This window comes from Grammomys surdaster, unplaced genomic scaffold (genome assembly GCF_004785775.1).
Source record: "Grammomys surdaster isolate TR1022 unplaced genomic scaffold, NIH_TR_1.0 67, whole genome shotgun sequence".
Classification (NCBI taxonomy): domain Eukaryota; kingdom Metazoa; phylum Chordata; class Mammalia; order Rodentia; family Muridae; genus Grammomys; species Grammomys surdaster.
Window position 1 is genome coordinate 12,472,563 of NW_021604569.1, and position 23,026 is coordinate 12,495,588.

General features: G+C 41.8%; 1 pseudogene; it reads left to right on the forward strand.

Moving 5' to 3' along the window:
• The first annotated feature begins 21,950 nt into the window (after window positions 1-21,950).
• Window positions 21,951-22,057, forward strand: LOC114631144 (annotated as a pseudogene).
• The last annotated feature ends 969 nt before the right edge of the window (window positions 22,058-23,026 follow it).

Here is a 23,026-nt window from a genome sequence, read left to right on the forward strand (position 1 = left end):
TGCAAGCCCCATGGTGGGAAGGAGGAGCCGATTCCCACAAGGTGTCTTCTGACTGCACATGTACAGTTGCACATTCACACAAGTAAATAAACAAACTAATTCATTAAAGTGCTGCTCTAAAAAGCAGGTGTGAAGTTCCATAGTTGCAGCTGAAAGAGACTGAATGACTAGCTTCTGGGTTTAAATGCTAGACTCAAATAACTGTAAAACAAGGCTGGTGTGGTGTCACGGTAGGAATTGAGCAAGTCTGACTATCTGAGTTTCATCCCCAGGACCTTCGAGAGAAGGAACTAACTCCGGAGGGTTGCTCTCTGACTTTCTCGCGTGTGCAGTGACACATGTGTGCCCTTGTCACTAATCATCATTATCATCGTCATCAGCAGCAGCATCTAAAAGTTAAACATTATAAAATGCACCAAGAGATGTCCTTTGGATTATAGATTTCAAGTATCATCAGTTTTTTAATTTTTAAATAAGACTTTTTTCCTTTGCCTGTTACGGACTATAAATTAAACCTACTCAGTTTACAGCCTAAACCTAAGGAAGTCTTTGTAATCTGTTAATATTTCACTGCAGCTAGACAATTATCACTAGAAAAGAAAACCATTGTATTTTGAAATACAAAATAGTGTGATGTATTTACTTCCTAAGTTGAAAAAAACAAAAGAGGATTGTTTTCAAAACTTTAAATTAATGGTCAGCTTCCACATAAATTCCAAATTATATATTGCTTAAGGTTCTTATTGTAACACACGATTAATACTAACTAATTTACCAACACTCCTGTGGTACTCCCCACTTCCCCATTCAACAGGCAAATAGTCTACAAGGCCAAGCAGTCCTGCTGGAGATGTGTTGAAGAAATAGCATAGTCAGAAATGGAGACCTAGCAGGCTAGGGCATGAAGCAGACTATATACCCATAGGTATATATATTATATACTCTGTGTGTGTGTGTGTGTGTGTGTGTGTGTGTGTATGTGTATGTGTGTGTGTGTGTATGTGTGTGTGTGTGTGTGTAATCTGAAGAAGAGTTCATTCCTTATGTGTAAACTTTCTGCTTTTCTTTAGATAGTGTATTTGAAGAGGAAATATACTGTCTGTACTACAGAGTCCTCTCCTAATGTCACCTGCTCACCTGCTGATCCTAGAGTCACAAACTTATGTTTAGACTTAAAGCTTCAATCCTTCAGATCTGAACTTATTCAGTAAGCTTCAGATTGTTCCTAAAGATGGATTTTAAAATGGAATTTCATAAGTTCCATTTCACAAGAACTGAGGTTGAAATGGAAAAATGAAACGGACTTCCACACTTTGCAGACAAGTCATTTCCCTATTTATGGTTTTACACATACATACACGCACTCACTCACCCCACAGACAACTTTTCTAACATTTTACTCTTTAAAAGTGCATGTGTATGTGGTTTGAGCAGAAGCCAGAGGCATCAGATCACCCTGGGGCTGGAGTTACAGATGGTTGTGAATAGCCTAATGTGGGTGCTGGGAACTGAATTTAAGACCTCTGTAAAGAGAACTGCACATTCCTGAGCCATCTCTTTGCTACCCCTTCCCTCTTTCTGTGGTGACTTTTTGGTGATTGAACTCAGGGCTTCATGCATTTTGAGCAAGTACTCTACCACTAAGATATGTTCCAAGTTTGTGGTGGTTTAAATATACTTGGCCCATGAAAAGTGACCCTATTAAGAGGTGTGGCCTTACTGGAGGCAGTCTAGTCTGGTTAGTGTGTGTCACTGTGAGGTGGGGCTTTGAGGTCTCATATATATACTAAAGGCTGACCAGTGTGATCCAGACCTTCCTCCTGGTTGCCTTGGGAAGACAGTCTCCTACTGCAGCCTTTGAATCAAGATGTAGAACTCTTGGGTCTTTCAGCACCAAGTCTGCCTGCACGATACTATGCTTCCTATGAAGATGATAATGACTGAACCTCTGAAACTGTAAGCCAGCCTCAATTAAATATTTTCTTTTATAAGAGTTGCCTTGGTCATGGTGTCTTGTCACAATAACTAAACCCTAAGACAAAGTCCATTATTTTATTTTTATTTACTATTATTGGTGTGTATATGATGTATATATGCAGGCACACACAAGTCAGGGCATACATGTGGTGGTCAAAGGGCCTATTAGGAGATGTGGCCTTCTTGGAGTAGGTGTGGCCTTCCTTGGAGGAAGCATGTCACTGTAAATGTAGGCTTCCAGGTCTCATATGTTCAAGCTATGCCCAGTGTGATACAGTCTCTTCCTTGCTTCCTGTGGATCAAGCTGTAGAACTATCAGCTTCTCATCCAGCACTGTGTCTACCTGCGTGCTACCATGCTTCCTGCCATGATGATAAGGAACTGAACTTCTGAAAATGTCAACCAGCCCCAGTAGCCATGGTCAGAGTGTCTCTTCACAGCAATAAAATCCAAACTAAGACACTGGGACCATGGGCCTGAAAGTTCCAAGTGTAAGAGTTTCCTTTACGTTTCTAAATGTTAACTACTGTCCCTAGTCTATATTGTTTCTGCCTAGTGACACCTCCAAGTCCACTTTTAGGATGCTGATCCCATATTAGGTTTTAATAGTGGAGACAAGATGTATGTGTAGCTAACCAGTCCTGATGAAGGTGTGGTTCTGGACACTGTTGTCTCAGGTCCAGTCTCTCATGCTAGGTAGTCTGAATATTGTCAAAATGATGTCAAATCTTTTTGGTGGAGGATGGTTCTGGGCCATCCTTTTCTTTTCTCAGTAGGAGACTCCTAGGGAAATTCCAGTTTCTTGAACTTTATTGTCTTAATACACAAATCACTGAAGAGAGAAATGCAAGTGTCTGTTAGAGAGACCTAGTACTGCCACGACACTTGACACTTGAAGTATTTCCAACTTCTATTCTCTTGTGGGGAGTAATTGGCACATTCCAGTAGGGCTGAACTCCAACTTTATATATATATGGGGGGATGGTGTCTGAGGTTGAATTCAATGGTGCCAGGCAGACTTAGCGTACACTTTACAACTGCACTACAGCTTCAGTCCCAGTAATGTCCATCACACACAAAGATTAGTGTTTAAAAGCATGCTAGATGTGCCAGGTGTTGGTGATGGATGCCTTTAATACCAGCACTCTGGCAGCAGAGGCAGGCAGATCTCTGTGACTTCTTGGCCAGTCTGATCTATGGAGTGAGTTCCAGGACAGCTACAGTGAAAACAGAAACATGCTGGCTGCTGCCGCCGCCACTAGCTCTCTCTGACAGGGCTAAGGACATTACAGTAAACACACCTGGAAAGTATTGCCAGGACAGCATTCTTTTAATCATTATATTTTGCAGATCTTTCTAAACCAGGAGTTACATGCAATTAAGAACCTAATTTTAAAAATTGGGCAAGATATTGTTTCATTAAGCTGTCCTTTGTCCCTCTGGGGTTTATTAAGTCCTGTACAAACAAGACTGCCTCTTACCCTGGCAGATTTGGCTTTGGCTCACACCTCTAGGGCAACTGTAGCCAGCCTTCTAGAACAGGCTATTTTGTCTTGAACAGCTTATCATTCACAGTTCAGGGATTTTTTTTTTCCACACCTGTTTGTAATTCCACTTTATGATCAGAGGATCTGATAGCGATGAAATCAAATGAAGGCAGATTAAAACTTAAACTTCCAGATTCAGTCAGTGATGTAAGGTCTACATGTATAGTTTTCAAATCAGGACAGGAGGATTGGGTATGGTATAAGTACTAACACACATTGTGTGAAATATACATAGAAAAAAAAACATTTAGAAATATCTTTTCATTTCCTTCCCAAGGCTGTAATGGATCTCAGGTTCAGCACTGGACATGGAAGAAAACAAAAACAAAAACAAAACATTTTAAAGGTGTTTCTGATAACTTGAGCACAAGCAATACTTGTTGGCATTTCTTTGGTTAAAATTCTCATTCTGTAGTAGTATTTGTCCTAACACGGAGGAGGATGGCACCATGTTTCTTTTGGCCTCATGCAATTTCTATTTGATCTTAGAGGTACAGTGTTTTCTGTACGTTCATGGGTAGTGCCCATTACTGTTAATAAGAGATAACCACACATGTACAAAAGAAAACATGCCCTTTAGAAATGAACTTGGACCTTGGGGATGAAACTATGTCCCTTGCTAATAGATGATGAAAATTACGTCTTGAGTTTGGTCCCTGCTGACCTGACATCATTGAATTTGGAGTAGCAGAGCCAGGCTCATCCAGAGGTAGAAGAGAAAAATAATATTTGAATAAAACAAAACAAAAAAAGGTGCGTGTACATATTGTAAGTCAGCCCTGTAAACTGTCACTGAACTCCATGCCTAGGTATATGCTGAAGAGGATCTTTGTTCAAAGTTTCTAGCAGAGAACGTTTGTGATATATTCATTCTTGTTTACTATTTTCAATCAGCCACTGTTCGTCAGCTTTTCTTTATTTATAGAAAGTACTTATGTTTATATGTGTGTGTGTATACTTGAGTGTGTGTCTGTGCACCATATGTATGAAGGAGCTCACAAAGGTCAGAAGAGGGTGCTGGGTACCCTGGAGGGGCGAGCCAAGGTGAGCCCTGTGGGGCCTTTGGGAGAGCAGCCTATGCTCTCAGCTGCTCAGTCATCTCTCCAGCTCCTCATTAGCTTTTCTTGAAATAATAAAATATAATTCATCTAATAAAATTAGTCCCAACTATTTCAATTCATTTTCATTTAATTTCTAGGGAAAATGAGTGAGGAAAAGATTAATCTTGAGGCAAATATTTTTAAAATGAGGAAAACAACACTTTGGCTTATATTCACTTTCAGTAGGAAATATCTGAATAGGGGCTGGAGGGATGGCCCCGTGGTTAAAGAGCACAGGTGACCCTAGTTCATTCCTCAGCACACACATGACTGTTCACAGTTCTATAACTCCATTTCCAAGGGATCTGAAGCCTTTTTCTAACCTCTACAGGTATCAGACATGCATGTAGCACATACTTATATTAAGGCAAAACATCCATACATATATTTTTAAGGTTAAAAGAAACTTTTAAAAATAAAATACGTGATCAGGTTTACCCCCTCCTACCCCTGTGTCTTGCCTTGACCTTGTCTTTCTCCCTTGAAAAGGGTAAACGAGGAGTAAGGAAGAGAAAGGGTTAATGTCCTCAGTAGTTTATTAAGTGATATATCAAAGGTCTTTGAAGACTCAGAGCCTTTAATCATCTTTAGATTGAGAAACAAATTTGGAAGGAGATAAATCTGCACTGGGTACCTTCATCTTTTTAACTCTGTGCTTCCCTATCTGTAAAACTAGAATGATAATCTACTTCACAGGGTGATCAAAAGCATTAAAGAAGCAAAGCACTCAGCACATCAAGGAACAAGAATTTGAATAAATAGTAGCTTCATTGCTATCAATTATAGTCCAATTTGTCCATCTAAAATTTAATATTCTTTGGATGGAATGCTCTTGACTTTTTTCTGAGATTACTAGTGGTTTACTTGGCCATGTGGATGTATAATTACTACTATCTAAGAGACTGGTCATCTCTTCTTTGGTTTGAGCTAAACAAATGACTCAACTGATATTTGAAAGCAGGCCCTGCTTACGGAGAAAAATCATCCATGCAACCCGATAATAGGTACATTCAGAAAGCAAAAAGATGGGATACCTATACCATGCCCATGTCAGTTGAGGTGATGGAAGATGCACTAGTCACAGCTGGAGAGTCAAGTGAAGAGTGCTGTATTATTCAGGGTTCTCTAGGGCCATAGAACTTATGGAATATCTCTATATATTAAAAGAAATTATTGGAATGACTTACAGTCTGCAATCCAACTAACCCAACAATGGGAAGCTGTGAATGGGAAGTCCAGGAGTCTAGTAGTTTTTCAGTCTCATGAGGCTGGATGTTTCAGCTGGTCTTCTGTATAAACTAGAATCTTGAAGAAGTAGGTTCCAAGAGATGTGCTGGCAAGTAACTGCAAAGAGACAAAGAATGAGCCTTCCTTCTTCCATTGTTTTTATATGGGTCTCCAGCAGAAAGTATGGCTCAGATTAAAGGTGTGCACCACCATACCTGGACCTAAGCTATGCGTTACTTGTAACTTGCTCTGTCCCAGGCTGGCTGTCTTAGTTAAGGTTTCATTGCTGTGAAGAGACACCATGACCATGGCAACTCTTATAAATGGCATTTAGTTGGGGCTTGCTTACAGGTTCAGAGGTTCAGTCCATTATGGTTACAGTAGGAAGCATGTCAATGTCCAGGCAAGCATGGTGCTGGAGGAGCTGAGAGTCTAGCTCTTGTTCCCAAGGCAGCTAGGAGGAGACTGACTTCCAGGAAGTTAGGACAAAGATCTCAAGGCCCACCCCCACAGTGACACACTTCTTCCAACAAAGCCACACCTACTCCAACAAGGCCACACTTTCTAATAGTGCTACTCCCTATGACAAGCAAAGTCAAACCACCACTTTGGTCTTGAACTCAGAGATCTGACCTCAGTCTCCTTGGATGTTAGGCATGTACCACCTTGCCTGAGCCTAAGCTTTTAATGCCCAGTATTCCTCAAGACCTGAATTACAGGTCTGCCCTCCATTTTGGATTGTAGTTCATTCGAGATATCGTCAAGTTGACAACTGGGAATAGCCGTCTCAGGTGCTATCAGTTGTTCTTGTACATATATTTAGATTGGCATAGGAATATCTTTGTAGGTGCAGAGCTTCATCTTGACATATGCAATGGAGCTATGTCAATTAAAGTAGAAAGTACACTAAAGTCCTGCATCTCAAATCTATAGGAGAGTAATGTGTTGTCCTGGGGTACTCCACTGGGAGCTTTAAAGATGCGCACAAGTAGTAACTGGCAAAGGCATTTGTTTCACCCTGTAATGTTAGAATCTTGGACCTATGTGCATGTATCTGAAATCAGACCCATATCTAGGTGAACATAGGCTTAAAATCCATCCATTCTGTTCTACCACTAGTACCACCTAGTGGTAGCCAAGATGTGTAAGCATTTTTTTTAAAAATATATTTTAAAAAGTTACAAATTATATGAAAATTTACTACTAACAGCAACCAAAAAGGTATAAGAAATTAGGGTCTATTATAAAATGTTCTTCAGTTCTCTTGTCTCACAGCCCTGTTCTTCCCTATTAACTAATACTTTTCCTCTCCCCAATCTCTGAATCTCCTTCTCCTCCTCTTCCTCTTCTCTCTCTCTCTCTCTCTCTCTCTCTCTCTCTCTCTCTCTCTCTCCCTTCCTGTAGTTTGTAAAAACATAGATGGAAATATACTATATACATACTGTGGTGTCTTCAAACATATTTTCTGTGGGACTAGAGAGATGGCTTAGTGGTTTAGAACACTTGCTGACCTTGCAGAGCACTCGGATTACCAGCACCCACATGATGATTCAAAATCATCTGTATTGAAGGAATCTCAGGTCTCAGCCAAAACTTAAAAATTAACTTCTCCAGAGACACGTTCCAGGAGAAGCATATTCCAAAGACTTACACACACATTCCAGGAGAAGGGTCCAAGATAAGAGGTTATCAGGAAGCTGGGCCCTTAGCGCAATAAACCTGGGTAAACAGGAGCTATGGTAAGATAGACTTAGCTAACACTCATTGTAATAAGAAAATGTGCAAATATGTGCTGCCAAGAAACCGGGCGTGGGAGCGGGCCTTTGAGGTCATCCTTTGTGGTTAACATTGTCTAAGAGGTGATTGTAAGATTGCCCTCATAAACTCTGTGAAAATGGTATAAAAACTGCTCTTAGCTTTAGCTCAGGGTTCCTCTAGCCTGTATGTGGGGGAACCCCAGTACACTGCATATCAATAAACCTATTGCTTTTGCATCGAACCCCCTGTCTGTGAGTGTTCCTGTGGGAGCACGTCTTCCCGGTTTGGATCTTCGGGTCCAACCGTATCACCAGTTACAGTTGATCTGAAACCTTCTTCTGGCCTTCACAGGCACTGGTATGTAGTCAGAACACTCATATACATAGTGAGAATCTATATACAAAGAGATTGGTGTCTCACGGGTAAACGACTAGCTATTAATACAGTGCTGAGGAAAATGTTATCAGAGTTTCCTTCTTTCAGGCTGTGAACTTTGAGGAGGAAAGTCCATGAAACTTTACTGTCTAAGCTACTAGCTCTACAGAAAGTAGAGGAGACAGGAAGGGTTGGGAAGCAGCAGAAAGAAACTTGAAGTTTTAGGGTGGGAAGCTGCCATTGTTAAGATATTTTGGATCCAGAATAGGCTGCTTGGGGGGGGCAGCTCTCCCACTGTGTCTTGTCTTTGTCTCACATATTTCATGAGAAATTTGAGGCAGCTTAAAATATTGGATGACAAAGCTTCAGCAGTGCCTTCCTAGCATAGCCAATAAAAGTTTCATGCAATCTAGGAAGCCTTTATTGAAGGGACTAGAAAGTTTTTGTTTTTGCCTTTTATTTAAATCTTCAGTGTCCGTGGCACATACTAAATACTATGTAGATCTCTGGAGAGAAAAACAGAAGCAAAGGAATTTAAGGCAACAGACAAAGTAAGCTCAGCAGAACAGACCAGGTAAATGAAAGACAAACTTACAATTAGTGCTTTAAGGTGGATTTCAACACGCCCCCTGCTTTCCAGTGTTAATAGTGAGGGAATTTCCAGAAACAAAGCTCCATGACTTTTTGTTTTGTTTTAATCAGTTTATTTACATCACAAATGTTGCCTGCCAGTCCCACTTAACAGAGTCTCTCCCCCTGCCCCATCCCCTTTTCCTCTGAGAGAGTCTCCCATCCCCTTCTGCCCCCCCCATGCTCCCTCCCTGGCACATTAAGTTTCTGCGGGTTTAGGTGCATTCTTTCCCCGCTGAAGCCAGTCAAGGCAGCCCTGTTGGGGAATAGATTCTACAGTCTGGGAACAGCTTCAAGGACAGTCCGCGCTCCAGTTGTTTGGGTACTCATATAGAGACTGAGCTGCACGTCTGCTACATATGTGCAGGGGCCTTGTTCCAACCAGTGTATGCTCTTTGGTTGGTGGCTCAGTCTCTGAGAGCTCTCAGACTCCAGGTTAGTTGACTGTTGATCTTCCTGTGGAGTTACCGTTACCTTCAGGGCCTTCAATCCTTCTCCCAGCTCTTCCACAAGAGACTCCAGCCTCCACCCAATGCTTGACTGAGGGTATACAAATCTGTTTCAGTCAGCTGATGTGTAGAGACTCTCAGAGGACAGTTATTCTAGGCTTCATTCTGTGTGCATAACAAGGTATCATTAATAGTGTCAAGGTTTGGTGCTTGCCTATTGGATGGTCTCAAGCTGGGCCATTTATTGGTTAGCCATTCCTTCAGTTTCTGCTCCATCTTTGTTCCTGTATTTCTTTTAGACAGGACAGATTTTGGGTCAAAAGTTTTGTGGCTGGGTGGGTGTCTTTATCCTTTCACCGGGGTTCTTGCTTGACTATAGGAGGTGGCCTCTTCAGGTTTCATATTTCTATAGTTAGGCATCTCGCCTAAGGTCACCTAAATTGACTCCTGGGAGTCTCCATCATCCCAGATCTCTGCAGACAAATGGATGGAACTAGAAAATGTCATCCTGAGTGAGGTAACTCAGACCCAAAAGGACGTGCATGGTATGTACTTACAAGTGGATAAAGTTAAAGATGCCCATTATACATCCCACAGACTCAAAGAAACTAAACAAGAAGGAAGGGCCAAGTGAAAATTCTTGAATCTTGCTTAGAAGTGGGAGTAAAATAGTCATAGGAGACAGAGGGAGGGAGGGAGTTGGGTGGGGGTGGGTGGAGAATGAGGGGGTCAGGATCAGGTGTGAGGAAAGACAGGGGAGAGCCAGAGGGCCAGGAGAATGAATGGGAATCTTCAGCTTTCAGGGGTGGGGGGGATGGGATGAGCCTCTCCAGCTCTATGCTTTTATTTTTAGTCATTTGAAGAATTCCCCTAGTCGTCTGCGGAGCTCAACTCAGGCTAACCTGGATTTGTGGTTTGGATGTTGAAAATAACTTTAGGACTCATTGGTATAATATGATCTTTCAAAACCATAGTGAATTTGGAAGGAGACTCTTTAAATGTTCTAAAAGCACATCAAGCTGAATGCCAACTAACAAGCCATGGCTTCACTGTAGGCTGGATTTTCAGAATACAGTCTTGAAAACAGCAGATATGATGAAGTTATTTAGAGTAAAATGTGTTCGTTTTAAGGAATAAAGTATTATGGGACAAGAATACAATAAAGAATTCCTTCTAATTGAGTGTTGTGGGCTGTGTTTCTTGTCTTCAAAATATTTCATTTCAAAATTTATCAGTTTTGGTTGATACCTGTTCTTTCTCATGAAATCAAGGCACAGTGATGATTCATTCCGTATTGTGTTCACACATTATGCCTGACCAGAAACAAAAAGGTCAGATTATCAAGAGAGGGTAGCCTTAATGATTGTAAGTGAGGGAAGAGTGGAACTACTGAGTTAAAAGCCTAGACTTCTCCGTGGGGTAAGAAGAAAAATTTACTGGGCAAGCAAATTGCAGGTCTGCCTCAAGAAAAGAGGTACAGCAATTTGGCAGTAAAGCAAGCAGGTTTCATATTGCAGTCAGCAGGATGGGAGTCTTTGAGCTGATGCGGGCTGTTCGGATGAATGAGGAACTAGATGCCCTTGCCTGAGGTAGCTGACCATTGGGGTGGATATGTGAGGTGGTAGTTTTCCTGGTAAACAGAAACCCATCTGAGGAAGGCTCAGTTTAGGCTTCCATTTTCCCAATATCAACTCTCTGCTTACTTAGTCAGAGTCCTGCTGTTTAGGAAATTGTTGCCAGCACTGCCATTTGGGGGCCTGATTTGGAACTAACAATGATCACTGGCAATATTAAAGAGGTGTGGGAGGACCCACAAAGATTTCTTTAGCAAATACCCAGGAAAAACATTTCTTGAGCACGTGGTACCCTGGGGATGGCGAATTAAAAGCCTCTGCTCTTTGCAAGAAAGGACCACTTTAAACTCAGTTGCCGTCTTATTTCCATGACTTACACATCCATATTCCACTGTGGCAAGCGAGTTGCAAACATAACTATGTCATAATTGCATAGTTAGATGAGGAATCTGTCAGTGGAATGCATTTAATGCTTTTCTTGTGGGAAGTCAACTATTTTGATCACTGAATGTGCAATGAGAGATTATATTTAGAAGCTCGAAAAACTTGTGGAACAAGACATACAAGTCTCTTCTACAAAAGAATGGCATTGTCAAAATCTCCATAGGAAGTGATAATGTCTAACATATCATAACCATAACCTGCAAAAGCATTTTAATAACAGTGACATCCATAAGGTACATATTCATGGTCACTAAAGTTAATAAGAAAATTTTAGATTAAAACTCTCTTTTTCTCCTCTTTTAATTCCTTAATTCTGAACCTCACATGTCCTTAAGCTATACAGTAATATCAAGAAATGAGAGTATGTTTTTGGTGAGATCCTTAAAATACATAAAATGTCATATAAGGTAACAATGTTATTCTATGATGTCTACCTAAAGTGTGAACTTTATTTCTCATCTTCCTCTCCATCATGTTCAAATTTTAGCTGGGTATTCAGTTTGATTGTTTGCATATGGGAACACGGACTAATTTATGACTTCAACATGAAGCCTATTTCTTTTGAAATCAAGGTAATTTTTCTAGTTTATAAAAGCAACGGAAACTTATTTTTCAGGATGTTGAAGGAGGGCTACCCAACATTCATGCCTATAGCTTTGCCTGGGCTTAAGTTTCCTTTGAATAGGGTGGTGCCTCAAGTCTAAAAAAGGCAAACAGTGCATTATTTTATTGTGCTTCAAAGAAAGCATCGTATACCGGCTTTCTTTGAAAATCTAATGTGGCAGGGGCACTCTGTAGCTGCGTGCTGTTTTCAGGTACATTTTCTTTCCATTCATTTCTGTTTTCCTCTCTGTTAGTTGCAGTTTAATTTTGTTCAACTGGGATACGGTTTATCATCTACTTTCCACCATGACAATAAACATCCTTTTTTTTTTTTAAATGTTGACAATAAACATCTTAAAACTATGGACTGCTTCTTTTCATCTCGATGAGCTGTGGGGAACGACGAACAGGCCTTCACCACAGAGCTGCCTTCTAATCTCCTGCAAAAGATCTCTCTGCATTCCCAGCCACAGTGACCACCAACCCAAGCAAACCACTGCGACCAAGCCAACAACTCTCCTCTCCCACTGGGCACAGCCGTAGCATTCTACCCTTTTCCCCTTCGGCCACGGGCCAGTCCAGCTCCTGGGCCCCCACTTCGTTTTCGGCCCTTCCACAGGTTCTAGTGGTGCCTGGGTGCCCAAGAACCTGAGAACCAGGCGATTCCCTGCCTGGTCACAGGATCGGGGATTCCCTCTGCCCTCAGCGCAGTCACAGGGGACTGTGCTCCCTGACCCCTGGAGCAAGGTCCCGCCTGCCTTCCTCCCTGAGGGGCCTGAGCCTGGTGGCAGGGCAGACGCAGGACACCCCACTTTAACCCAACACAAACGTATCTCTCTGTTCCTTCTTAATTGCCTTAGAGCCCTAAGAAGAGCACCAGCCTGTGAACAATGTCTGTGGCTCCTGGTGTGCTGAAACAGTCTGCTAGGCAGCGGCAGCAATGGCTGGAGTACAGCAATGGCTGAAAGAATTTCAAAGAAGAGCGTGGGTGCAGGTTGAAGAGGAACTGTCCAGAGCCTGCCTCCACCCTTAGCTGCTTTCAGTAGTTAAGTTTTAAGATAATATGTTATTAATTCTTTGAGCACTTCTTCCCCCAACCTCCCCCACACTCACCTCATCTCCTTACTCACCCTACTTTATGTTCTTTAAGAAATTTTCAACAAACTTACTCTTTAAAATCCCTTGCAAATGAAACCATCACACACCAGAAGTAAGGGAACCTAAAGTCTATGCAATTTGATGAACTTCTATACAGTGAGACCAACACCATTCGTTGAAGATGTAGTCCTGTCTCCACCGTGTATTTTGTGAATTTTTGTCAAAAAGCAGGTGGTTATAAGAGTATGGACTTATATATGAGTCCTCAAATCAATTTCATTGATCTGTGTGTCTGTTTTTACCACTATAGCTCTGTAGTATAGCTTGAAATAAGGATTGGTGTTGCCTTCCCCAGCATTTTTACTCTTCTGAACTTTTTTGCCTACTCTGGGTCTTTTGTGTTTTCTTATGAGTTTTAATTTTATTTGTTGTGCTGAAGCTGCAGATGTGGAACTCCCCAAGTACCAATAGGCTTTATGGTAGTTCAGGGCTGGACCATACCCAGGGACCACAGTTTTCTCTGAAGTCCCTGGGAGAGACAGAACTGCCTCAGTGCTGGTGAATCCTATCTAAAGTCAAATCAAGTTTACTCCCTGGACCTACAGCTTCCACTGACACTACTGCAAGATATGGAACTTCCCTAAAAGTCATTAATATTCTAACTAGTTTCAATATATTCTTTCATTCAATTAGATATACTTTCTAGAACTCATATTAATTTGCAAATTATAATTTGTATAATGTTTAGATGTTTTAGAATTCCAATGAAAAAGGTTGGTCACTTCTGATTTTATTTTTTTTACTATTGCTTAGAACTTCTAGTTAAATTAATTCATAGTTAGTAAATGTTTCACATTCAAAGAAATTGAAAGCTATGTAGTCTCTGTTTAGGTTTGTCTCATTTTAAAAACACACACAAGTAGCATCACAAGCTCATTATGCATAAAACCAACTAAAGTACCAAATAATTTGTTTTTCTCTGAAAGGGAAACGCTTTCCTTGAGTCAAGTATGGGAGAAGTTACCAGAGGAGAACCAGAGTACAAGCAGATTAGCAAACCAAATGGCCAGGAAACAATATCTTCAAAGCAAACAAGCAAACACATAACCATATATCTTAAACCAAACACTTGGAAGTGAACCAAATAAAGGTATTCAACAAATAGAATCTTTAAAAATATTTTTTAAAATGCATATAATGGGTATTTTGTGGCACTATATATGAGTATGTCTGTGCACCACATACATGCACTACTCAGAGAGGCCAGAAGAAGTTTGATTACCCGAAACTGGAATTAGAGGTAATTGTAAGCTGCCATGTGGTTTCTGGGTCTTCTGGAAGAGCAGCAAGTACTCGTAACCACTGAGTAATCTCTCCAGACCCACAACAAATAGAATCTTAAACAAACAGCTGAGAATAAATAAATAGACCCTTGAGCAAACCAAGGGAGGGCTGGCGTCCAGGAAGAACTCACAGAAAGCTCCCTGAGGAGACAACTGTTGTGAGCACCATGGGCCCATGCTAGTACCAACCCAGGTGACTCCTCCAGTGACATGTGGATCATCGTTGAGGTTCCAGTTTTGGGCGCCATAGCAGATGATTCAAAAAAGATCTTTTAGATCCAAGGGGACAAGAGATAGTTTATGTCCCTCTGGGCCGAGGGACATGGCCCAGGAACACAACTTCAGGCTATCCCAATTCCATGTTGTAACCTGTTAACAGTTTCATGATGTTTCATAGTAACTGAAAGTAAACAGTAAATCATGACATCTCAGAAACATTGGTGGAAATGGCACATTATACAAAGGCAGGGGACTTCTGTTGTAGTCCACGATACTCTCCTTTGTGTTCGTAGAAGACAGTCATCCGTTAATGCATCCCAAATGGTTTCATATAATACTCATATGGACATCAAGAAGTTACCCACAGAGGAGAACAATGGATATTCAAGGGACTAAGATGACCCAAGGTAATTTGTATTTAAGCCCCTAACCTATAACATTCAAATCTCCCCTCAATTATTGGACTTTTCATTAGCCTGTAGTTAGATAGGTATGTCTCCTCTCTGGGAATTTTCAACTGTAAACACTTTAAGCACATTTTACCACTATTATTTTTATGAGCAATCTGGTTACCTATCATTACATCCCAATGATCGTATTTTACTAGATACACCAATGCTGCCTGATTGAATAAACACACATATAAAAAAAGGACTGTAGTGAATAAATCCTAGAATAACGCTTTCTAAGCTACAATGTGCTGAGAGTCTCCAAATGTGCTTTTTAAAACGCAGGTGCTTTGGATTAATTCTCTGAGTGTCCACCTGAATAAACAAGTCAACAAAGAGAAGCTCATGGATCTGCATTTAAAATTATTTATTTATTTATTTATTTACTTATTTATTTACTTACTTATTTTACTTACATCCTGCTCACTGACCCCCTCTAGGTCACTCCCTCCCCCATCTTCCCTCTCCTTTTCCTCTGAGGAGGTGGACACCCCCCCCCAGGTATCCCCCAACCCTGATACATGAAATCTCTGTGAGGATAGGTGCATTTTCTCCCACTGAGGCCAGACAAGGCAGCCTAACTAGAAGAACATATCACAAAGACAGGTAACACTTTTGAGAGAGCCTCTGCTCCAATTGTGTGGGACCTGCTTGAAGACCAAGCTACACATCTGCTACATTCGTTCAGGGAGGCCTAGGTCCAGCCTGTGCATGTTCTTCAGTTGGTGGTTCAGTGTCTGAGAGCCCCAAGGATCCAGGTTAGTTGACTCTGTTGGAGTTCCTATTCCCTTCAGTTCCTCTTATTCTTCCATAAGAGTCCCCAAGCTCCATCAGCTGTTTGGCTGTGGGTGTATCTGTCTGAGTCAAATGTTGAGTGGTGTCTCTCAGGTCAGCCATGCTATATTTCTGTCTGCAAGCAAAACAGAGTATCATCAATAGTGTCAGGGATTTGTGCCACTTGACTTTAATAAAGAAGCCAAAACAGTACAATGAAAAAAAGAAAGCATCTTCAACAAATGGCACTGGTCTAAATAAATGTATGTCTGCATGTAGAAGAATGCAAATTGATCCATACTTATCACCCTGCACAAAACTCAAGTCCAAGTGGATCAAGGACCTCAACATAAAACCGCATACTCTAAATTTCATAGATGAGAAAGAGAGAAATATCCTTAAACAAATTGGTACAGGAGACAATTTCCCAAACAGAACACGGATAGTTCAGGCTCTAAGATCAAAACTGATAAATTGGATGTCATGGAATAGCAAAGCTTCTGTAAGGCAAAGGACACTGTCAATAGGACAAAATGGCAACCTACAGATTGGAAAAGAATCTTCACTAACCCTACTTCAGACAGAGGGCTAATATCCAAAACTTACAAAGAACTCAAGAAGTTAGATACCAACAACCCAAATAACCAAATTAAAAAATAAGGCACAGAGCTAAAGAGAGAATTCTCAACAAGAGGAATCTCGATTGGCTAAGAAGCATTTAAAGAAATGTTCAAAGTCCTTAGTCATCAGGGAAATGCAAATCAAAATAACTCTGAGGTTCCATCTTATACCCATCAGAATGGCTAAGATAAAAAACTCAAGAGATAGCACATGCTGGTTAGAATGTGGAGTGGGGAACACTCCTCCATTGCTGGTGGGAGTGCAAACTGGTACAACCACTCTGGAAATCAATTTGTCAGTTTCTCAGAAAACTGGGAATAGTTCTACCTCAAGATCCAGCTATATCACTCCTGGGCATATATCCAAAAGATGCTCCGCCATCCCAGAAAGACATTTATTCAACTATGGATCTACATTTAAGGAAGCATCCCAGACAATTCAGATGATTTGGGGAAAGCTTCCTTTAGAATATAAAGTAATTTGAAGGCGAAAACAGCAAAGAACATTTGTTCCTGGAGGTGGCACACACTGAAGAAAGTGCTTGTTCCCTCAAGGGATCCCTGGAAGTGGTTGTTCTCTGCAATCTTGAGAATAAATAGATATCAGCCCAATCGGAGGAAACCTCAGTGAATGAAGCTTCGTGCTCTGTTTGCAAGGGCTCCATGGGTTCTTCTTCAGGTCAATGGCATTATTGTTTTGTCAGAATAGTAGCTATTTGGCCAAGCTCATCCCCACCCCTACCCCATGCCCTCTGCTCCATTAAAATGATCTGCTTGTCAAACTTCTCTTTGGATGTTCTCCAAGTATTTTTAGCAGATTTAAGACTGTCTTCCCTCGTTCCCTGAAGGAGGAAAAAGTACAAGTTCCCGCCAACTCATTGGAGAGGCATTGCTCAGGAGCAGCTCGTGGGGCACCAGCTACAAGGAGTGAGAGTGTGGGATAATTCTCAGCCCCCTCCCCTCTGCTCTGCCTCATTTCCACCACCCACCTTGCCAAATGCTCATGTTATCTGCAGCAGGTGCTTTCCCGGCTGTTTAAACAATTTCCCTTCCAAGAGTGATAAATCCCAAAGGATTCCCGAGTTTTACTCAGTGCAAAGGAACCACACCAGGCAAGGCAGAGAGCCTCAGACAATTTTAGTGTAAAAGATTTTCAAAAAGTTGTAAACAGAGGTTATTTCAGGCATCTGACTTAGGGCTCCTATTGTTGTGAGGAGACACTATGACCACAGTAACTCTTAATAAGGAAAATATTTAATTGGTGCTGGTTTACAGTTTGAAAGGTTTAGTCCATTATTATCATGGCAGGAAACATGTTGGAATGCAGGCAGTCTTGGTGCTGGAGAAGGAGCCCAGAGTTTTACATCTGGATGAGCAGGCAGCAGACAAACAGACTGACACTGGGCCTGGCTTGAGCATTTGAAACCTCAAAGTGACACAATTTTTCCAAGAAGGTCACACCTTTTCTAAAAAGGAAGACCACATCTCCTAACGGTGCCACTTTCCATGGGCCTGTGGGGCAACATCTCCACCAGGTGCAGAGTCCTACAGGCCCAGGAGCTCCAACAGTAACTACTTGGATATGCTTAGACATACCTTAGTTCCTCAGTCTTAAAATTTACCTTTTGTGAACCCCTCCCAATTCTTAATGCTGCATTTTTCCAGACTGTTTTTTTCCCTTAAAAAAATAGATACATCATTTGAAAATTCTCTGGGCATTCCCCACAGGGTAGTCTGAGCATATTCACCTTCCACATCTCCTTTAATCCCCCCAGATACATTCACTCTTCCCTACCCACAATTTTGTCCTTTGGGTTTTTTTGCCCTCACGTGTGTGTGTGTGTGTGTGTGTGTGTGTGTGTATAAATAACCCGTTAAGTCTTATTTGTGCTGTTTAGCACTGGAGCATGGTCACTCTACCAGAGGCCACACCCTTAAAGAAAATTAACTTTCCCTCCCGGAGAAACCATCACCCATGCAGAACACCTCAGTTAGGGATGGGGCCACATGAGCCCCTTCCCCACCTTTTTGAAAGAATGGTGACTTTGATTCTGTTCAGGTGACCATCTGTAGGACCATGAAGGGGTCTTGGGTTTTGGTAGAGCATTGGCTTGGAAATGGCCGGAGACCCTGCAAGGGACGGAATAGATTTTCCCATGCTCCCAGAATCCAGGATCCTAACACGTGGGCTACATCTCCATTAACCTGCACCTTGCAGACAAGTTTGGCTCCAAGCAGCTCCTCCCAGAGAGGTTTGGGTCACCATCCACCTACAGGTAGAGGGCCTGACTACAGGCTTCAGCCTCGAGAGATTTCCATATTCAGGAGTTACCTAAAGGCCAGGGGGCATAGATAAATTAAGTTATTTCTTCTCAGTCCCTCCTTTTCCCCCTCCCCTATTTAAGGCAGCCCCCCCGTTTAGATTCAGGGGTTCATATCCAGACCCAACTACTACACCATGGCAATAAAACTCTTGGAACCCACGGACTTCTCATATCATTGGGGCCTGCTGCCACCAAAGCTTCCAGCCCTTGGAACTCTGGACATTCATGATTTTTTAAAAAGATTTATTTATTTATTTTATGTATTTGAGTACACTGTTGCTGTCTCAAGAGGGCATCAGACCCCATTATAGATGGTTGTGAGCCACCATGTAGTTGCTGGGAATTGAACTCAGGACCTCTGGAAGAGCAGTCAGTTCTCTTAACCACTGAGCCATCTTTCCAACCAGACTTTCATGATTTATTGTGACCCACCAGTGTGGAAAGCCTCCTGGGGAATCCGCCGCAGTTTTCCCCCACAACCACCCCTGCCACGAGTCTGTGAGTGTAGGGGTCCTGACGTGTCCAGAGGACACTATTTCACTCTTCTTCGTGACCTCTGCCCCTCAAAGTCTCCCTGCCTGCTCTTCTATGATGAACCTTGGGGGAGAGGTGGTTTTATAATACATACTTCCCAGATGTGTTTACCATTCCTCTTTGCACTTTGAACAGTTGTGAGTTTTTACCACTGCCTACTGCATAGCAAACACATTTGTCTCTAGCTCCAGTGAGGATAGCCCAATTTAGCTAAAGTTTTGGGCTGAGTGTTTCTCTGACTCCAAATGTTCCGTTTTCCCTCTTGGCTGTGCTCTCCATCACACCCTCATCCTCGGTCCCTTGAGTCTAGATGACAGAGAGCCAATGCAATCCCTGTGTCATCACTGTCTTCACCTCTGATACAGAATCCACCCTGCTGGGTGATCAGGAAGGGAGAGCTAAGGTCACAGGATGACAGATGGGAATGGGGGGGGGTGAGAACTGTTAGAGTCTCAGAATTTTTCTTTAGATCTTATATAACCCCTAAAATTTTATTTTCTTCTTTATTTTTTAACATTTTCTTTTAACTTACATGTAGTGAGTTCAGCTAGAATCTTTGCCTTTAATAGCTTATTATTTAAGCTTTTCCTTTAAAGTATGAGGTGTGTGTGTGTGTGTGTGTGTGTGTGTGTGTGTGTGAGAGAGAGAGAGAGAGAGAGAGAGAGAGAGAGAGAGAGAGAGAGAGAGAAAGCACACACATGTGGGTAGGGTAATATAGGTGGTTATACATTAAAATTTAATTATGGCTACACTTCAGTGTTGATTTTCAGAAATTTCTTGATTTGTGATGTTTTCATTTTCATATTAATTACATCTGTGAACTAACAGTCCTGAGAAGAAGCTGCCCGTCCATTGAGCATTCATTGACTGATTATAACTTCAGTGATTGTAAAGAGGTTGGAAAGATACAGATTTTGGATTTGGGCCATTTTTAGGTCATTAATGGTCATTCATTACTCACTTCTGTGTTGGGCCTAACATCTCCATGACTATCGTGAGAAACCTTTTGGAATGAGGTAATAAGTCACTAGCTTCCCAACAGATCACTATCAACCCCAATGTTAAAAACTGTCATCGGATAGCATGGAATTTGTTCCCAGGCCATAGTCACTTAGAGTGGGCTCTGAAATAAACTAACTCTTGTCCCCTTTGGGGCACAAGCTGTTTTAACCATAATGTCAGGTATGGCACTTTTAATGTGATACCCGGGAGACCATCCACTTTTAACTGGAGGAGTCGGTCGGATAGGAGCCAGGTAACAGCATGGGCTCCTTGTGCCAACCCATGACTCCTAGAGTTGGTCTGGGACCCCCTTTGATGAATGGTTCCTTGGTTTATTTGGAGGTGGTTGTTTAGAATCCTGATTATATCTCTTTTGACTTCCAGTGGCAGGAGGATCTCTGTGAGTTTGAAGCTAGCATGGTCTACATAGTGAGTTCCAGGACAGCCAGGACCATATAGTCTCATAACAACCAGAACAACAAACAAAAAGGGTAGGGAGCAACAGAGAAAGACACCAGATGATATAACCTCTGTCTACCTCATGTGCTCATGTGCATGTTCATACACACAAGACACCAGATGATATAACCTCTGTCTACCTCATGTGCTCATATTCGTGTTCATACACACAAGACACAAGATGATATAACCTCTGTCTGCCTCACGTACTCATGTGTGTGTTTATATACACACGAACGCATGCACACCCACAAGAAGAAAACAAATTAGTACTTTAAATTATATGCTTCTGTTAGAGAGAGTGACTACAATGAAGGCAAAGGGCAAGTCAGCTATGTCAGTTGTAGACAATTCATGTGCTTCTATATTTAGTCTGTTATACTTTTCCTGAGTAGGCATAAAATATTCTAGTTAAATAATTTTTGACATTTTAAAGTTGGCTTCAAGCAGTAGAGACACTGCCTCTAACACCACTGGTACTGCCCAGGCCATGGCTTCCACAGGAATGGCCATCTTAGGGGGAAGGCTTGTCAGCTGCTGGAGTCACCAGAGACCCAGGGTTTAGCAAGTTCTAGGGAATAAAGGGCAAGTGTCTTGGAATCACACTGACTTGAGTTCTCATTCTGTCTCCTCCATTTCCTTTAGCTCTGTGGGCAGGCACGCATCTCTCAGAGCTTATTATTCCCATTGTTTGGGAGATTTATTTTTACTATTTTTAAAATATCTGTGTGTGTATGCTTGTGTGTGTGTGTGTGTGTCTGTCTGTCTGTCTGTCTGTCTGTTTGCTGATACCCACAGAGGTCAGAGCCATCAGATCCCTTGGAGCTAGAGTTATGGATGGTTCTGAGCATTTAATGAAGGTGCTGGGAAGTGAACTGGGGTCCTCTGGGACAGCCACAAATGCTCTTAACTGTTGAGTCATCCCTCTAGTCCAACTGCTCCATCATTGAAATCCGTATCATATGTATTATAGATGAGGCTCTAAAGACACACTATATACGAAATTTTATCCACCAATACATACTAATTTTTCCTTTTCTTTCTGTTTGATCCATCCTTCTAACACTAAATAGGACACACCCAAACTAGTTAGAGTTTATCTTGTTCTTTAAGACTGTGTGAGAGAAAAATGAGTAATCCCTTTCATAATGCATCCTAGGGCTTGCTTTTAGAGACTGGATCTTGCTCTATAGGCCAGTTTGTCCTCTTAACTGAGATCCTCCTGCCTCCATCTCCCAAGTGTTGGCCTTATAGTAATAAGTCAATATACACACCTTATCCCCTGACTTGACTTGGCAGAAAATGCTTTAGAACTGACTTAGAAATTACTTCTCCTCCCTAGACACTCCTTGGAGCCCCTTTAAATGCTCGGAAGTTGTTCTTACTTTTCTTTACTAAATCTACATTCATTCTCTCAGAAAAATATTGTTTTTAAGATTTTCGTGTCTATGGCCATACCACCCTGAATGTGCCCGATCTCGTTTGATCTCGGAAGCTAAGCAGGGTCGGGTCTGGTTAGTACTTGGATGGGAGACCACCATGCTGTAGGCTTTAAAAAAAAAGATTTTCTTTGTTTGTTTGCTTCCCCTCCTCCTCCTCCTCCTCCTCCTCCTCCTCCTCCTCCTCCTCCTCCTCCTCCTCCTCTTCCTCTTCCTCTTCCTCTTCCTCTTCTTCTTCTTCTTCTTCTTCTTCTTCTTCTGACTCCACTTTCATGTCCTTGGCAGACATGGGGAGCAGTCTGTCTGGATTAATCAGATTCTGATATCTCTATGAGGAGATCCTGTGGTAATCATCCACCCCCAGGCATACATGATAGAGGAAGAAAGAAGGAATGAACAACAGAGAGAAAGAAAAGAAAGTTACCCATAATTGCTCAGTGCTCCATGTTGGATGCCACAGGTGACTGAGGAAGTTGGGGTTCCCTCTTTGAGTTCTTAATCCTGTTAACAAAATAATTTAAAAATAGTTAGTGAGACCATTTTATTAGAGTTTGTGAAGAAACACAGGGTGGGCAAGCTGTAAACCAACCACTAGAAAGAGAGATATGGAAAAAAAAGAAGAGAGAAAGCCAGACCTTTTGAGTTAGTCTGGCACCTTCAATGGAAGTGATCAAGACGCAAGTGGCAAAGGTAGAAGTTTGTCTACTTCAGAGAAAGAGTGAGAAAGCCCAGAGTAGTAGAGATTACATCCTTAGCCTTTGGCTAAGAGATAGAAAAGAATAAAGAGAGAAGGAGGAGGAGCAAGAGGAGGGAGAGGAGGAGGAAGAGCAAGAAGAGGAAGAAGAAGAAGAAGAAGAAGAAGAAGAAGAAGAAGAAGAAGAAGAAGAAGAACAACAACAACAACAACAACAACAACATCAACAAGAACAAGAAGTTTTGCTTTTTAAACTTACCAGAAGTGCGGGGCTTCAGCTCCGTTAACAACTGCGTTGAGGATGTGGGAAGGACTTGATCTCCTTAACGGTCTTGGTCTCTCTCTCTCTCTCTCTCTCTCTCTCTCTCTCTCTCTCTCTCTCTCTTC